Source organism: Palaemon carinicauda, chromosome 45 (genome assembly GCF_036898095.1).
Source record: "Palaemon carinicauda isolate YSFRI2023 chromosome 45, ASM3689809v2, whole genome shotgun sequence".
Classification (NCBI taxonomy): Eukaryota; Metazoa; Arthropoda; class Malacostraca; order Decapoda; family Palaemonidae; genus Palaemon; species Palaemon carinicauda.
Window position 1 is genome coordinate 22145148 of NC_090769.1, and position 12654 is coordinate 22157801.

Genomic DNA, 12654 nt, shown 5'->3' on the forward strand with positions numbered 1-12654 from the left:
AAATATATCAAGTTGTTGAAATATGCTAAATATATCAAGTTGTTGAAATATGCTAAACATATCAAGTTGTTGAAATATGCTAAACATATCAAGTTGTTGAAATATGCTAAACATATCAAGTTGTTGAAATATGCTAAACATATCAAGTTGTTGAAATATGCTAAACATATCAAGTTGTTGAAATATGCTAAACATATCAAGTTGTTGAAATATGCTAAACATATCAAGTTGTTGAAATATGCTAAACATATCAAGTTGTTGAAATATGCTAAACATATCAAGTTGTTGAAATATGCTAAACATATCAAGTTGTTGAAATATGCTAAACATATCAAGTTGTTGAAATATGCTAAACATATCAAGTTGTTGAAATATGCTAAACATATCAAGTTGTTGAAATATGCTAAATATATCAAGTTGTTGAAATATGCTAAATATATCAAGTTGTAGAAATATGTAAAAGTTGCCGGAACATGTCCAGTTTGTGAAAATATAATCAAAATTAGCCAAAATATATTTTCCATTTCCTCAAAAATATATTCCTAGTAAAAAATATATAAGTTAATTACAATATATTCCAACTTGTTCAAAGTATACCAATGACAAAATGCTAATTTAAGGTTAATCTAATTATAGAGAGGAATTTTTAATTGAAGATATATATATATATATATATATATATATATATACATATATATATATAATATATATATATATATATATATATATATATATATATATATATATATACATATATATATATATATATATATATATATATATATATATATATTATAATATATGTATATATATATATATATATATATATATATATATATATACATATATATATATATATAATATATGTATATATATATATATATATATATATATATATATATATATATACATATATATATATATATATATATATATATATATATATATTCATACACTTGCTCATTATTATACAAGGAAGAAATGAAGCTACAATGCCCTTGAGAAATTAAAAAAAATTACTTAAATAAACCTATCCTTTAGTTATTTTAAATGACCGAGCGGAAGGATATGCTCCTCACGTAAGTGGAACGACTTGCAATCTGATGATTATTGTTTACCACAGATCTTGCAAAACCAGAGGACTCATTGCATCGGCCGTTGGTATTAAACACGCTAAGGCGACAAAATTAATTGCAGATCATGAGAAGCAATGGTTGGTTGAGCCATTCTCATTTTCTTCACATCATCTCATAACTTCTCATAAGATCTAAAAGTGAATCTTGTAATCTGTCTTATATAACCCAGAATAGCTATAGTCCATTTCTTTTAGCGATGCATAGTTGCACCGACTCGCGGCGGTGCCCTTTTAGCTCGGAAAAGTGCGGAAAAGTTTCCTGATCGCTGATTGGTTAGAATGATCTTGTCCAACCAATCAGCGATCCGGAAACTTTTCCGAGCTAAAAGGGCACCGCTGCGAGTCGGTGCAAATATGCATCGCTAAAAGAAATGGACTATAGTTTCCCTTTTTCTGCGAAGTGATGCAGCTGTCCTGCCATTAATTAGGTTTTAAGTCTATCTAGGCTTCGGTTGATTTCTTCATCTAGATCTCAGATGAATGACTATCTAGACATCAGATGACTTACCCCATCTAGACCCCAGATGATTGAACCCATCTAGACGTCAGATGAATGACTATCTAGACATCAGATAATTTAACCCGTCTAGACATCAGATGACTGAATGTATCTATACACTAGATGACTGAATGTATCTATACACTAGATGACTTAACCCATCTAAACAGTAGATGACTGAATGCACCTAAACACCAGATGACTGAATCCATATAGGCCACAGATAACTGAATCCACCTAAACACCAGATGACTGAATCCATCTAAACACGAGGTAACTGAATCCATCTATACACTAGATGACTGAATCCATCCAAACACCAGATGACTGAATCCATCTAGACCTCAGATGACTGAATCCACCTTGACCTAAAATGAACAGTGGAGAGTAATGGATTACAATGAAGACCCAGAGTATAGTAGATAATATTTTCCAAATCAAAATTAGCCTTCTACTTATTTTTTGAAAATTCAATCACTTTTCCTCCCGTAATAGCACCCAAAATGGTTAAAAAGATAGACATTCACCATTGCCTTTTATTATATTTCTATTATTAGTTTTATTTTTTCTTTTAATAAAGAAAACTCACCCAGATTTATTAATACCGGTATGTATTAAGGCCTTCCATATCACCTTTGTTTATTCCTATATAAAAATCACTAGACGCAAATTAACAATTAAAACGTCGAGTTAATAATACACCACAGTCTTTGTTATGACGTCACCTTTACTATGACGTCACAGCTTGGTTATGACGTCACACCACCTGCCGTGAAGCCAGCAGACAGCCCACCAATTGGTGACGTCACGGCGTTCTCTGAAGGAGAAATCCAGTTAAATTCTCTGCTCAATCGTGAAGATATCATGCGATGGTGGTATAGTGGTTAGCATAGCTGCCTTCCAAGCAGTTGACCCGGGTTCGATTCCCGGCCATCGCAAATAGATCATTTTGATAATGCAATTCAGAGGCATTTGAAGATATCTGACAGCAATAGACGATATGGATAACAGAGTAATAAATAACCCAGTTTGATTAGAGGTTTTCTGGCATCCTGACATCTACGGTTATTGACGATAAGAGAATATGACATCGCAATTATTTAAGGAAAATGGTCATCAAAAGTTAGTCTAATTAATCAAATGTGATATCCTGGAATAATCGTGATGAAATACCCAAATATCCTTGAAAACTGAATAGGCCCCTTCAAATCAAGTAAGAACTACTAAAATTTGAGAATTTCAAGAGAAGTTGCATTCCAATGCAAAAATGTGTCTGAACGTCAGAAAAGATTACCATCTATTAGTAAGCCATAATTGGAGATAATGAACAACTTCCAGGATCCCTTTACAATGTTGAAAACTCCAGTGCCATTAGTAAAATGTCTAGTCTGAAAGGATTCTAAATGTGTCCCATTGACTCTTTAGCTATGGCAAGCAGCTTATCTAGGACACTCCAAAATCAAACCATTGTTTTCTAGTTTTGGGCAGCGACATTGCTTCTCTACCATAGTCCCACATTGTCTTGGGTAGAGTTCTCTTGCTTGAGGGTACATTCAGACACGCTATTCTATCAGTTTCCTTATTTCCTTTCCACACTGGCTTATTTTCCTTATTGGAGATCTTGGGTTTATAGCATCTTGCTTTACCAACTAGGGTTGTAGCTTAGCTAGTAATGATAAGCTAAGTGGGCACATTCTTTAGTTGTTCCGAGCTATCTTACTCTTGACGGACGTGCTTCCAACTAACCGGGAATGGTATAACAGCTGATGGCAGATTTAAGTTGCTACAAATCTTCACACCAGAAGCTTAAGTACATTGGACATTGGGTTAAAAGAGCAAAAATAACAATCATTTGATCCTGCTATTGTAGAGGTTCCCAACCAGGATTACATGTACCCCCTGTGGTGCACTTTTACTCTCTAGGGGGTACATTGGATCGGAGAGCATAGATATGACTGCGCAATAAATGAGGTGATTTGCGTTGAGACTGACTAATAAATTTATATCGCAATATGAATTTCATTGTTTCTCTTTTTCATCCTCAATTTTAGGGATACACAGGAATCTATAAATAAATGTCCAAGGAATACATTTGCACAAAGAGGTTGGTAACCCGTACTAGGAAAACTAGGTTACTTGCATACCACGTGTAACAGTGCTCGATTGAGCTCTACTCATTTCCATGAGAGCATCACTTTAGTTTACAAAGTGAGCTTTCTAATCAGGACTTTTATAATACAGATTAGCCATTTCACCAGCGAGGTTCAGCTTCTGCCAGTCAGAACTTAATTTCAACACCTATCTAGACCTCATGTTTGGTGGGGGAAGCAATTGATCAAAACGAGGCTTCATGAGTAGCTGATTGACAGCTATTTTTTTTTTTATAATCAAAGTTACTTTCTACTGATGTTTAACCATGTTATAGTTAACTATGCTCTTTAAAGAGAAATTAATAAAAATAATTTTATTTTATTTTTTTCCTTTAATAAAGAAAACCCTAGCAGATATATTGATAGGACTCACCTTTTACCTGAAACTGTCTTTGGATCTTCATATGTAAACAATAAATTGACAAACAAATGAGATTAAAACGCTGGGTTTATATGACGCACCCTTCATGGTTATGACGTCACACAATGACAGCCACAACCAGTCGTGAGGCCAGTGGCATGGACTAACATATGACGATCTTTGGAGTAGAAATTCGATTAAAATCCTTGCTTAGATTTAATTCATCAAGCGATGGTGGTATAGTGGTTAGCATAGCTGCCTTCCAAGCAGTTGACCCGGGTTCGATTCCCGGCCATCGCAAATTGTCGATTTTGCTAATGGCAATTCAAATTATAAAACTGATGCCGCTTCAGAAGAAATCGATTAGCTACACATATTCCTTCTCCACGCCATTTTCTAAAGTTAAGATATACCACTCACTATAAATATCAATTGTTTTGTTATGAAGACTGACATGATATACTAGAATCAGTCAAGATATAACCACTGCTTTTTCCAGACTCCATGAAAACCAAACATGCCCTTCAAGTCGAAAGCTCTAACAAGACTCAAGTTTATGCTCATTTTGGAATTGCATCTGCTTTTTATGCCGCTGTCTATGGAAGGTTAAAAGCATGTATAAGCAAAGCTTCGTCTAACAGGGAAGAATTAGGGGCCCTCAGAGCTACCCTTAGGCAAGGTGCACAGCCTGTAGGACTCCTTTGCTACACTGCAGCTCTACTGCCTCACAGAAAACTGTCTAATCAAGACAAATCACTTACTCCTAAAAGGTGCAGTTGTGTACACATAGGTGCACTGAAAATCATTCTAAATTTAGCCCAGAAGAAAATACAAATGACCAATATTTCACCTGAAAAACGTGGTTCTAGTTAAATAGGGACAAACTGCTTATGTCAAATACCAGTCTATACAAATATTGCATTGGCAAACACACCAAAGACTTCACAACAATGACCCCTAGTGCAGAAAAGTGATAAATAATACCTTTAGATCACTCAGGGGCAACCAAGTTACTTGCACACCATGAGTACTGGTGCTTGTCCTTCTCATATTCAACACATCATTTCAGTACTGGTGCTTGTCCTTCTCATATTCAACACATCACTTCAGTACTGGTGCTTGTCCTTCTCATATTCAACACATCATTTCAGTACTGGTGCTTGTCCTTCTCATATTCAACACATCACTTCAGTACTGGTGCTTGTCCTTCTCATATTCAACACATCATTTCAGTACTGGTGCTTGTCCTTCTTATATTCAACACATCATTTCAGTACTGGTGCTTGTCCTCATATTCAACACATCATTTCAGTACTGGTGCTTGTCCTTCTCATATTCAACACATCATTTCAGTACTGGTCCTTGTCCTTCTCATATTCAACACATCATTTCAGTACTGGTGCTTGTCCTTCTCATATTCAACACATCATTTCATTATCTCCAAAAGTGAGCTTTCTGATCAGAATACTCTTTGCTTTTCAGTGAAGTTAAGCAGTCTATGACACTAAAGTTATTTTGCAATTTCTGGGGGTAGTGTCTACTTTACAAATATCAGCCTCTATAAACTCAATAGAGAGCACGAGACGCCTTGTGGGTGAGGCATCAGATAAAAATGTTGTCTAAATCGAAATTAGATTCTAATGAAACTAACCTAAATTTATTGTCTAGTGTACCTGAGCCGTCAAAAATGAGGTCTAAATATCTCGAAGGATATACACACATACACACAAATTCAACCCTTCCCTCCCTCTCCCCCTTTCCTAACTACAACCCGGCAGTTTCGGCAATTTGTGGGTGAGCGTGACAGGAAAGAAATATATTTATATATCTTTATCATATAGCCAGACATTTCTTCTTCGTTATATACAGGATATGATTTCTACCTGATCTCCATAAACACACTTTCACTATTTGCCCTTCCATAAAACAGTTTTTAAAATGCTGGACAGAGATTTTAGCCTTTTTTGAAGGTTAAAAACTATTAGAAAAAAATGTGATTTAAGAACATGTTCAACCTTTCAATGCATTTAAGGTATGCAATGATACTTTTGACCTTAATAGTTCTTAATGTCTCTTAAAAATTTATCCATAATAAAGTTAATTATGTTCTCATAAATAAAACATTAAAAATAGCAATTCAATTTTAGCTTCTCTATTTCTTAAAAAAAAAAATAAATAAAAAAAAAAAAAGAATTATTAAACTATAAGGTTATCAATTAAGGACTTTCCCTCTAGCTGAAACTGTCTTCGGATCTTCTAATATGAAATATATTTTACAAATTATTATTATTATTATTACTAGTTAAGTTACATCCTTACTTGGAAAAACAGAATGCTATAAACCCAAGGGCTCCAACAGGGAGCAACAGCCCAGTGAGGAAAGGAAACAAGGAAATAAATAAACTGCAGGTGAATTAAAGAGCAATTAAAATAAAATATTTAAAGAACAGTAACAAAATTAAAATAGGCATTAACGAAGTGCTGATAAAAACACGCCTTGATTGAGTTATGACGTCACACAATGACAGACACCACCTCCCTTGAGGCCAGTGGCATGGCTCACGGCTCGTGAAGTTCTGACCTTCTCTGGAGGAGAAATCCAGTGAAATGACCTGCTCAGTTACTTTCATCTCATGCGATGGTGGTATAGTGGTTAGCATAGCTGCCTTCCAAGCAGTTGACCCGGGTTCGATTCCCGGCCATCGCAAATCTATCATTTTGACGTTCTCTGAAGGAGAAATCCTGAGAAATGACCTGCTCAGTTACTTTCATCTCATGCGATGGTGGTATAATGGTTAGCATAGCTGCCTTCCAAGCAGTTGACCCGGGTTCGATTCCCGGCCATCGCAAATCAATCCTTTTGACGTTCTCTGAAGGAGAAATCCTGAGAAATGACCTGCTCAGTTACTTTCATCTCATGCGATGGTGGTATAGTGGTTAGCATAGCTGCCTTCCAAGCAGTTGACCCGGGTTCGATTCCCGGCCATCGCAAATCAATCCTTTTGACGTTCTCTGAAGGAGAAATCCTGAGAAATGACCTGCTCAGTTACTTTCATCTCATGCGATGGTGGTATAGTGGTTAGCATAGCTGCCTTCCAAGCAGTTGACCCGGGTTCCATTCCCGGCCATCGCAAATCTATCCTTTTGACGTTCTCTGAAGGAGAAATCCTGAGAAATGACCTGCTCATTTACTTTCATCTCATGCGATGGTGGTATAGTGGTTAGCATAGCTGCCTTCCAAGCAGTTGACCCGGGTTCGATTCCCGGCCATCGCAAATCTATCCTTTTGACGTTCTCTGAAGGAGAAATCCAGTGAAATGACCTGCTCAGTTACTTTCATCTCATGCGATGGTGGTATAATGGTTAGCATAGCTGCCTTCCAAGCAGTTGACCCGGGTTCGATTCCCGGCCATCGCAAATCAATCCTTTTGACGTTCTCTGAAGGAGAAATCCTGAGAAATGACCTGCTCAGTTACTTTCATCTCATGCGATGGTGGTATAGTGGTTAGCATAGCTGCCTTCCAAGCAGTTGACCCGGGTTCGATTCCCGGCCATCGCAAATCTATCCTTTTGACGTTCTCTGAAGGAGAAATCCTGAGAAATGACTTGCTCAGTGCGATGGTGGTATAGTGGTTAGCATAGCTGCCTTCCAAGCAGTTGACCCGGGTTCGATTCCCGGCCATCGCAAATCTATCATTTTGACGTTCTCTGAAGGAGAAATCCAGAGAAATGACCTGCTCAGTTACTTTCATCTCATGCGATGGTGGTATAGTGGTTAGCATAGCTGCCTTCCAAGCAGTTGACCCGGGTTCGATTCCCGGCCATCGCAAATCTATCATTTTGACGTTCTCTGAAAGAGAAATCCAGTGAAATGACCTGCTCAGTTACTTTCATCTCATGCGATGGTGGTATAGTGGTTAGCATAGCTGCCTTCCAAGCAGTTGACCCGGGTTCGATTCCCGGCCATCGCAAATCTATCATTTTGACGTTCTCTGAAGGAGAAATCCAGAGAAATGACCTGCTCAGTTACTTTCATCTCATGCGATGGTGGTATAGTGGTTAGCATAGCTGCCTTCCAAGCAGTTGACCCGGGTTCGATTCCCGGCCATCGCAAATCAATCATTTTGACGTTCTCTGAAGGAGAAATCCAGTGAAATTACCTGCTCAGTTACTTTCATCTCAAGCGATGGTGGTATAGTGGTTAGCATAGCTGCCTTCCAAGCAGTTGACCCGGGTTCGATTCCCGGCCATCGCAAATCTATCATTTTGACGTTCTCTGAAGGAGAAATCCAGAGAAATGACCTGCTCAGTTACTTTCATCTCATGCGATGGTGGTATAGTGGTTAGCATAGCTGCCTTCCAAGCAGTTGACCCGGGTTCGATTCCCGGCCATCGCAAATCAATCATTTTGACCTGCTCTGAAGGAGAAATCCAGTGAAATGACCTGCTCAGTTACTTTCATCTAATGCGATGGTGGTATAGTGGTTAGCATAGCTGCCTTCCAAGCAGTTGACCCGGGTTCGATTCCCGGCCATCGCAAATCAATCATTTTGACGTTCTCTGAAGGAGAAATCCAGTGAAATTACCTGCTCAGTTACTTTCATCTCATGCGATGGTGGTATAGTGGTTAGCATAGCTGCCTTCCAAGCAGTTGACCCGGGTTCGATTCCCGGCCATCGCAAATCTATCATTTTGACGTTCTCTGAAGGAGAAATCCAGAGAAATGACCTGCTCAGTTACTTTCATCTCATGCGATGGTGGTATAGGGGTTAGCATAGCTGCCTTCCAAGCAGTTGACCCGGGTTCGATTCCCGGCCATCGCAAATCAATCATTTTGACGTTCTCTGAAGGAGAAATCCAGTGAAATGACCTGCTCAGTTACTTTCATCTCATGCGATGGTGGTATAGTGGTTAGCATAGCTGCCTTCCAAGCAGTTGACCCGGGTTCGATTCCCGGCCATCGCAAATCTATCATTTTGACGTTCTCTGAAGGAGAAATCCAGAGAAATGACCTGCTCAGTTACTTTCATCTCATGCGATGGTGGTATAGTGGTTAGCATAGCTGCCTTCCAAGCAGTTGACCCGGGTTCGATTCCCGGCCATCGCAAATCAATCATTTTGACGTTCTCTGAAGGAGAAATCCAGTGAAATTACCTGCTCAGTTACTTTCATCTCATGCGATGGTGGTATAGTGGTTAGCATAGCTGCCTTCCAAGCAGTTAACCCGGGTTCGATTCCCGGCCATCGCAAATCTATCATTTTGACGTTCTCTGAAGGAGAAATCCAGTGAAATGACCTGCTCAGTTACTTTCATCTCATGCGATGGTGGTATAGTGGTTAGCATAGCTGCCTTCCAAGCAGTTGACCCGGGTTCGATTCCCGGCCATCGCAAATCTATCATTTTTGACGTTATCTGAAGGAGAAATCCAGTGAAATGACCTGCTGAGTTACTTTCATCTCATGCGATGGTGGTATAGTGGTTAGCATAGATGCCTTCCAAGCAGTTGACCCGGGTTCGATTCCCGGCCATCCCAAATCTATCATTTTGACGTTCTCTGAAGGAGAAATCCAGTGAAATGACCTGCTCAGTTACTTTCATCTCGTGCGATGGTGGTATAGGGGTTAGCATAGCTGCCTTCCAAGCAGTTGACCCGGGTTCGATTCCCGGCCATCGCAAATCTATCATTTTGACGTTCTCTGAAGGAGAAATCCAGTGAAATGACCTGCTCAGTTACTTTCATCTCATGCGATGGTGGTATAGTGGTTAGCATAGCTGCCTTCCAAGCAGTTGACCCGGGTTCGATTCCCGGCCATCGCAAATCTATCATTTTTGACGTTATCTGAAGGAGAAATCCAGTGAAATGACCCGCTCAGTTACTTTCATCTCATGCGATGGTGGTATAGTGGTTAGCATAGCTGCCTTCCAAGCAGTTGACCCGGGTTCGATTCCCGGCCATCGCAAATCTATCATTTTTGACGTTATCTGAAGGAGAAATCCAGTGAAATGACCCGCTCAGTTACTTTCATCTCATGCGATGGTGGTATAGTGGTTAGCATAGCTGCCTTCCAAGCAGTTGACCCGGGTTTGATTCCCGGCCATCTCAAATCTATCATTTTTGACGTTATCTGAAGGAGAAATCCAGTGAAATGACCTGCTCAGTTACTTTCATCTCATGCGATGGTGGTATAGTGGTTAGCATAGCTGCCTTCCAAGCAGTTGACCCGGGTTCGATTCCCGGCCATCGCAAATCTATCATTTTGACGTTCTCTGAAGGAGAAATCCAGTGAAATGACCTGCTCAGTTACTTTCATCTCATGCGATGGTGGTATAGTGGTTAGCATAGCTGCCTTCCAAGCAGTTAACCCGGGTTCGATTCCCGGCCATCGCAAATCTATCATTTTGACGTTCTCTGAAGGAGATATCCAGTGAAATGACCTGCTCAGTTACTTTCATCTCATGCAATGGTGGTATAGTGGTTAGCATAGCTGCCTTCCAAGCAGTTGACCCGGGTTCGATTCCCGGCCATCGCAAATCTATCATTTTGACGTTCTCTGAAGGAGAAATCCAGTGAAATGACCTGCTCAGTTACTTTCATCTCATGCGATGGTGGTATAGTGGTTAGCATAGCTGCCTTCCAAGCAGTTGACCCGGGTTCGATTCCCGGCCATCGCAAATCTATCATTTTGACGTTCTCTGAAGGAAAAATCCAGTGAAATGACCTGCTCAGTTACTTTCATCTCATGCGATGGTGGTATAGTGGTTAGCATAGCTGCCTTCCAAGCAGTTGACCCGGGTTCGATTCCCGGCCATCGCAAATCTCTCATTTTTATCTAATCTAATCAGAAATTGATTAGAAACCGATACTGCTTCAAATTACATTTTTTCCTAGGGTAATAAATAATACAATCAGTAAAGGATACTATTGCTTTCTTATTAAAGAAATTTTGACAACCTAAAGATTAGTCAAGTTACAATTTCGGCAATGTCCATGAATACTAAATCATCTTCTATTAACGTGCTTTTTCCCATTCGTAAGCATGGTTGTCTTCTTTTTGAAGAACTTTGCTTTGGCTTAGGGGTAGACCGTAGTCCCGATCAGCTGCCCTGCCTGACATCGCTTAGCCCCTGGTAGCGTATGCTAAATCTGCCCTTCAAATATACAATTAATCTAAATGGGACGTTTTGGGTAGAAGACAAATTGAAGTGCCCTTCCACTGGAGGTACCAACGGGTTACTTAAAGACAAAGCGTACAGTAGGTTGACTCCCTTGCTTTGCTATGGCGCAGCTCTACTACCTCACAGAAAACTTTTTAATCAAAAGGTAAGGCAACTATTCCCTAAAGGTATAGTTGTGTATACATTAGGCCCAGAGCAAAATACAGATGACTATTTTACCTGATAGAATCCTAGCTAAAGGAGGACAGAATGGACAAGTCAAATACACGTGTCTGAAGATCTTGCCTAGGCAAGCACACTTAGTCCTCATAGTGATTGTTGTTATTGTTGAGGAGGGACAATAAAAACCAATAGATCATTCTTATGACACCAATTTGTTTTCATACCATGAACAGTTGTATTTGACTGATTCCTGTTGATTTGCATCATAGCATCTCATTTGTTTCAAGAGTGAGACTTTTAATCGGTGCTCTTATGGTTGCGGTGGCTTACTGGAAACGTCCCGGCTAGGTGATCGCCAGACCTGAGTTTGAGTCCTGCTCAACCTCAATAGTTTCTTCGTGTTTGCAACCTCACCATCCTTGTGAGCTAAGGATTGGAAGTTTGGGGGAGCCTATAGGTCTATCTGTTAAGTCATCAGCAACGATTCCCTGGCTCTACCTGGTCCTAGCTTGGGTGGAGAGAGGGCTTGGGCGCTGATCATATGTATAGATGTTCAGTCTCTAGGACACTGTCCCTTGCTTCTGCCATTCATGATTGGTCTTTAAAACATAGAATAGTTCTTTGTTCTTATATTAAATATCTCATAGTGCGGTGAAGTAAAAGAATTAGTAGACTGAGAATGTGCAAGAAAATGTTCTTAATCAATATTAGCATCGAATGAAGCTGCTCAATTAGATACTTATCTTATGATTATTTCCAATTAATTTCTATAAACATATATTCACTATGCATTCTGTCATAAAATAAAGTCACTCTAATGATGGAGAGGAATCACATTTTTATAAAAGTTCTATTCTTCCTTTAAGTTAAAAAAAAATACTTGAAAAAAATAAGTATTTTGATTTAAGAGTATATAATAGTATATAAGAAAAAACGTATTCTTGATGCCTCTAAAAAGCTTATCAATATCATAGTTAGCTCTGCTCTCATAAATAGAATATTAAAAATAGTTTGTTTCTTTGTCAACAAACAAGCCCCATTACATTTATCAATAAGGTTATCTATTAAAGACTCCCCCAAAAGCCGAGTCTTCAAACCCCCTAATATGAAATGTACTTGACAAACATCAAGTAATAACACAATGTGCTGATAAAAGCACACCCAACCAAG

The 12654-nt window shown here is 39.0% G+C and overlaps 29 non-coding genes across 29 annotated transcripts; all 29 read left to right on the top strand.

Annotated features, from left to right (window-relative positions):
* Window positions 1-2500: 2500 nt before the first annotated feature.
* Window positions 2501-2572, top strand: TRNAG-UCC (transfer RNA glycine (anticodon UCC)). The gene has a single exon. It is a non-coding gene; the product is annotated as a tRNA-Gly (tRNA).
* Window positions 2573-4373: 1801 nt separating this feature from the next.
* TRNAG-UCC (transfer RNA glycine (anticodon UCC)) lies at window positions 4374-4445 on the top strand. The gene has a single exon. It is a non-coding gene; the product is annotated as a tRNA-Gly (tRNA).
* Window positions 4446-6780: 2335 nt separating this feature from the next.
* TRNAG-UCC (transfer RNA glycine (anticodon UCC)) lies at window positions 6781-6852 on the top strand. The gene has a single exon. It is a non-coding gene; the product is annotated as a tRNA-Gly (tRNA).
* Window positions 6853-6922: 70 nt separating this feature from the next.
* TRNAG-UCC (transfer RNA glycine (anticodon UCC)) lies at window positions 6923-6994 on the top strand. The gene has a single exon. It is a non-coding gene; the product is annotated as a tRNA-Gly (tRNA).
* A 70-nt stretch (window positions 6995-7064) lies between these two features.
* Window positions 7065-7136, top strand: TRNAG-UCC (transfer RNA glycine (anticodon UCC)). The gene has a single exon. It is a non-coding gene; the product is annotated as a tRNA-Gly (tRNA).
* Window positions 7137-7348: 212 nt separating this feature from the next.
* TRNAG-UCC (transfer RNA glycine (anticodon UCC)) lies at window positions 7349-7420 on the top strand. The gene has a single exon. It is a non-coding gene; the product is annotated as a tRNA-Gly (tRNA).
* A 70-nt stretch (window positions 7421-7490) lies between these two features.
* TRNAG-UCC (transfer RNA glycine (anticodon UCC)) lies at window positions 7491-7562 on the top strand. The gene has a single exon. It is a non-coding gene; the product is annotated as a tRNA-Gly (tRNA).
* A 70-nt stretch (window positions 7563-7632) lies between these two features.
* On the top strand, window positions 7633-7704 carry TRNAG-UCC (transfer RNA glycine (anticodon UCC)). Its single transcript has one exon. It is a non-coding gene; the product is annotated as a tRNA-Gly (tRNA).
* Window positions 7705-7760: 56 nt separating this feature from the next.
* Window positions 7761-7832, top strand: TRNAG-UCC (transfer RNA glycine (anticodon UCC)). The gene has a single exon. It is a non-coding gene; the product is annotated as a tRNA-Gly (tRNA).
* A 70-nt stretch (window positions 7833-7902) lies between these two features.
* TRNAG-UCC (transfer RNA glycine (anticodon UCC)) lies at window positions 7903-7974 on the top strand. The gene has a single exon. It is a non-coding gene; the product is annotated as a tRNA-Gly (tRNA).
* A 70-nt stretch (window positions 7975-8044) lies between these two features.
* TRNAG-UCC (transfer RNA glycine (anticodon UCC)) lies at window positions 8045-8116 on the top strand. Its single transcript has one exon. It is a non-coding gene; the product is annotated as a tRNA-Gly (tRNA).
* A 70-nt stretch (window positions 8117-8186) lies between these two features.
* On the top strand, window positions 8187-8258 carry TRNAG-UCC (transfer RNA glycine (anticodon UCC)). Its single transcript has one exon. It is a non-coding gene; the product is annotated as a tRNA-Gly (tRNA).
* Window positions 8259-8328: 70 nt separating this feature from the next.
* On the top strand, window positions 8329-8400 carry TRNAG-UCC (transfer RNA glycine (anticodon UCC)). The gene has a single exon. It is a non-coding gene; the product is annotated as a tRNA-Gly (tRNA).
* A 70-nt stretch (window positions 8401-8470) lies between these two features.
* On the top strand, window positions 8471-8542 carry TRNAG-UCC (transfer RNA glycine (anticodon UCC)). Its single transcript has one exon. It is a non-coding gene; the product is annotated as a tRNA-Gly (tRNA).
* A 70-nt stretch (window positions 8543-8612) lies between these two features.
* On the top strand, window positions 8613-8684 carry TRNAG-UCC (transfer RNA glycine (anticodon UCC)). Its single transcript has one exon. It is a non-coding gene; the product is annotated as a tRNA-Gly (tRNA).
* Window positions 8685-8754: 70 nt separating this feature from the next.
* TRNAG-UCC (transfer RNA glycine (anticodon UCC)) lies at window positions 8755-8826 on the top strand. The gene has a single exon. It is a non-coding gene; the product is annotated as a tRNA-Gly (tRNA).
* Window positions 8827-8896: 70 nt separating this feature from the next.
* Window positions 8897-8968, top strand: TRNAG-UCC (transfer RNA glycine (anticodon UCC)). Its single transcript has one exon. It is a non-coding gene; the product is annotated as a tRNA-Gly (tRNA).
* A 70-nt stretch (window positions 8969-9038) lies between these two features.
* Window positions 9039-9110, top strand: TRNAG-UCC (transfer RNA glycine (anticodon UCC)). The gene has a single exon. It is a non-coding gene; the product is annotated as a tRNA-Gly (tRNA).
* Window positions 9111-9180: 70 nt separating this feature from the next.
* Window positions 9181-9252, top strand: TRNAG-UCC (transfer RNA glycine (anticodon UCC)). The gene has a single exon. It is a non-coding gene; the product is annotated as a tRNA-Gly (tRNA).
* A 70-nt stretch (window positions 9253-9322) lies between these two features.
* TRNAG-UCC (transfer RNA glycine (anticodon UCC)) lies at window positions 9323-9394 on the top strand. Its single transcript has one exon. It is a non-coding gene; the product is annotated as a tRNA-Gly (tRNA).
* Window positions 9395-9464: 70 nt separating this feature from the next.
* On the top strand, window positions 9465-9536 carry TRNAG-UCC (transfer RNA glycine (anticodon UCC)). Its single transcript has one exon. It is a non-coding gene; the product is annotated as a tRNA-Gly (tRNA).
* Window positions 9537-9749: 213 nt separating this feature from the next.
* Window positions 9750-9821, top strand: TRNAG-UCC (transfer RNA glycine (anticodon UCC)). Its single transcript has one exon. It is a non-coding gene; the product is annotated as a tRNA-Gly (tRNA).
* A 70-nt stretch (window positions 9822-9891) lies between these two features.
* TRNAG-UCC (transfer RNA glycine (anticodon UCC)) lies at window positions 9892-9963 on the top strand. Its single transcript has one exon. It is a non-coding gene; the product is annotated as a tRNA-Gly (tRNA).
* Window positions 9964-10034: 71 nt separating this feature from the next.
* Window positions 10035-10106, top strand: TRNAG-UCC (transfer RNA glycine (anticodon UCC)). The gene has a single exon. It is a non-coding gene; the product is annotated as a tRNA-Gly (tRNA).
* A 214-nt stretch (window positions 10107-10320) lies between these two features.
* On the top strand, window positions 10321-10392 carry TRNAG-UCC (transfer RNA glycine (anticodon UCC)). The gene has a single exon. It is a non-coding gene; the product is annotated as a tRNA-Gly (tRNA).
* Window positions 10393-10462: 70 nt separating this feature from the next.
* Window positions 10463-10534, top strand: TRNAG-UCC (transfer RNA glycine (anticodon UCC)). Its single transcript has one exon. It is a non-coding gene; the product is annotated as a tRNA-Gly (tRNA).
* A 70-nt stretch (window positions 10535-10604) lies between these two features.
* On the top strand, window positions 10605-10676 carry TRNAG-UCC (transfer RNA glycine (anticodon UCC)). Its single transcript has one exon. It is a non-coding gene; the product is annotated as a tRNA-Gly (tRNA).
* A 70-nt stretch (window positions 10677-10746) lies between these two features.
* On the top strand, window positions 10747-10818 carry TRNAG-UCC (transfer RNA glycine (anticodon UCC)). Its single transcript has one exon. It is a non-coding gene; the product is annotated as a tRNA-Gly (tRNA).
* Window positions 10819-10888: 70 nt separating this feature from the next.
* On the top strand, window positions 10889-10960 carry TRNAG-UCC (transfer RNA glycine (anticodon UCC)). Its single transcript has one exon. It is a non-coding gene; the product is annotated as a tRNA-Gly (tRNA).
* Window positions 10961-12654: the final 1694 nt, after the last annotated feature.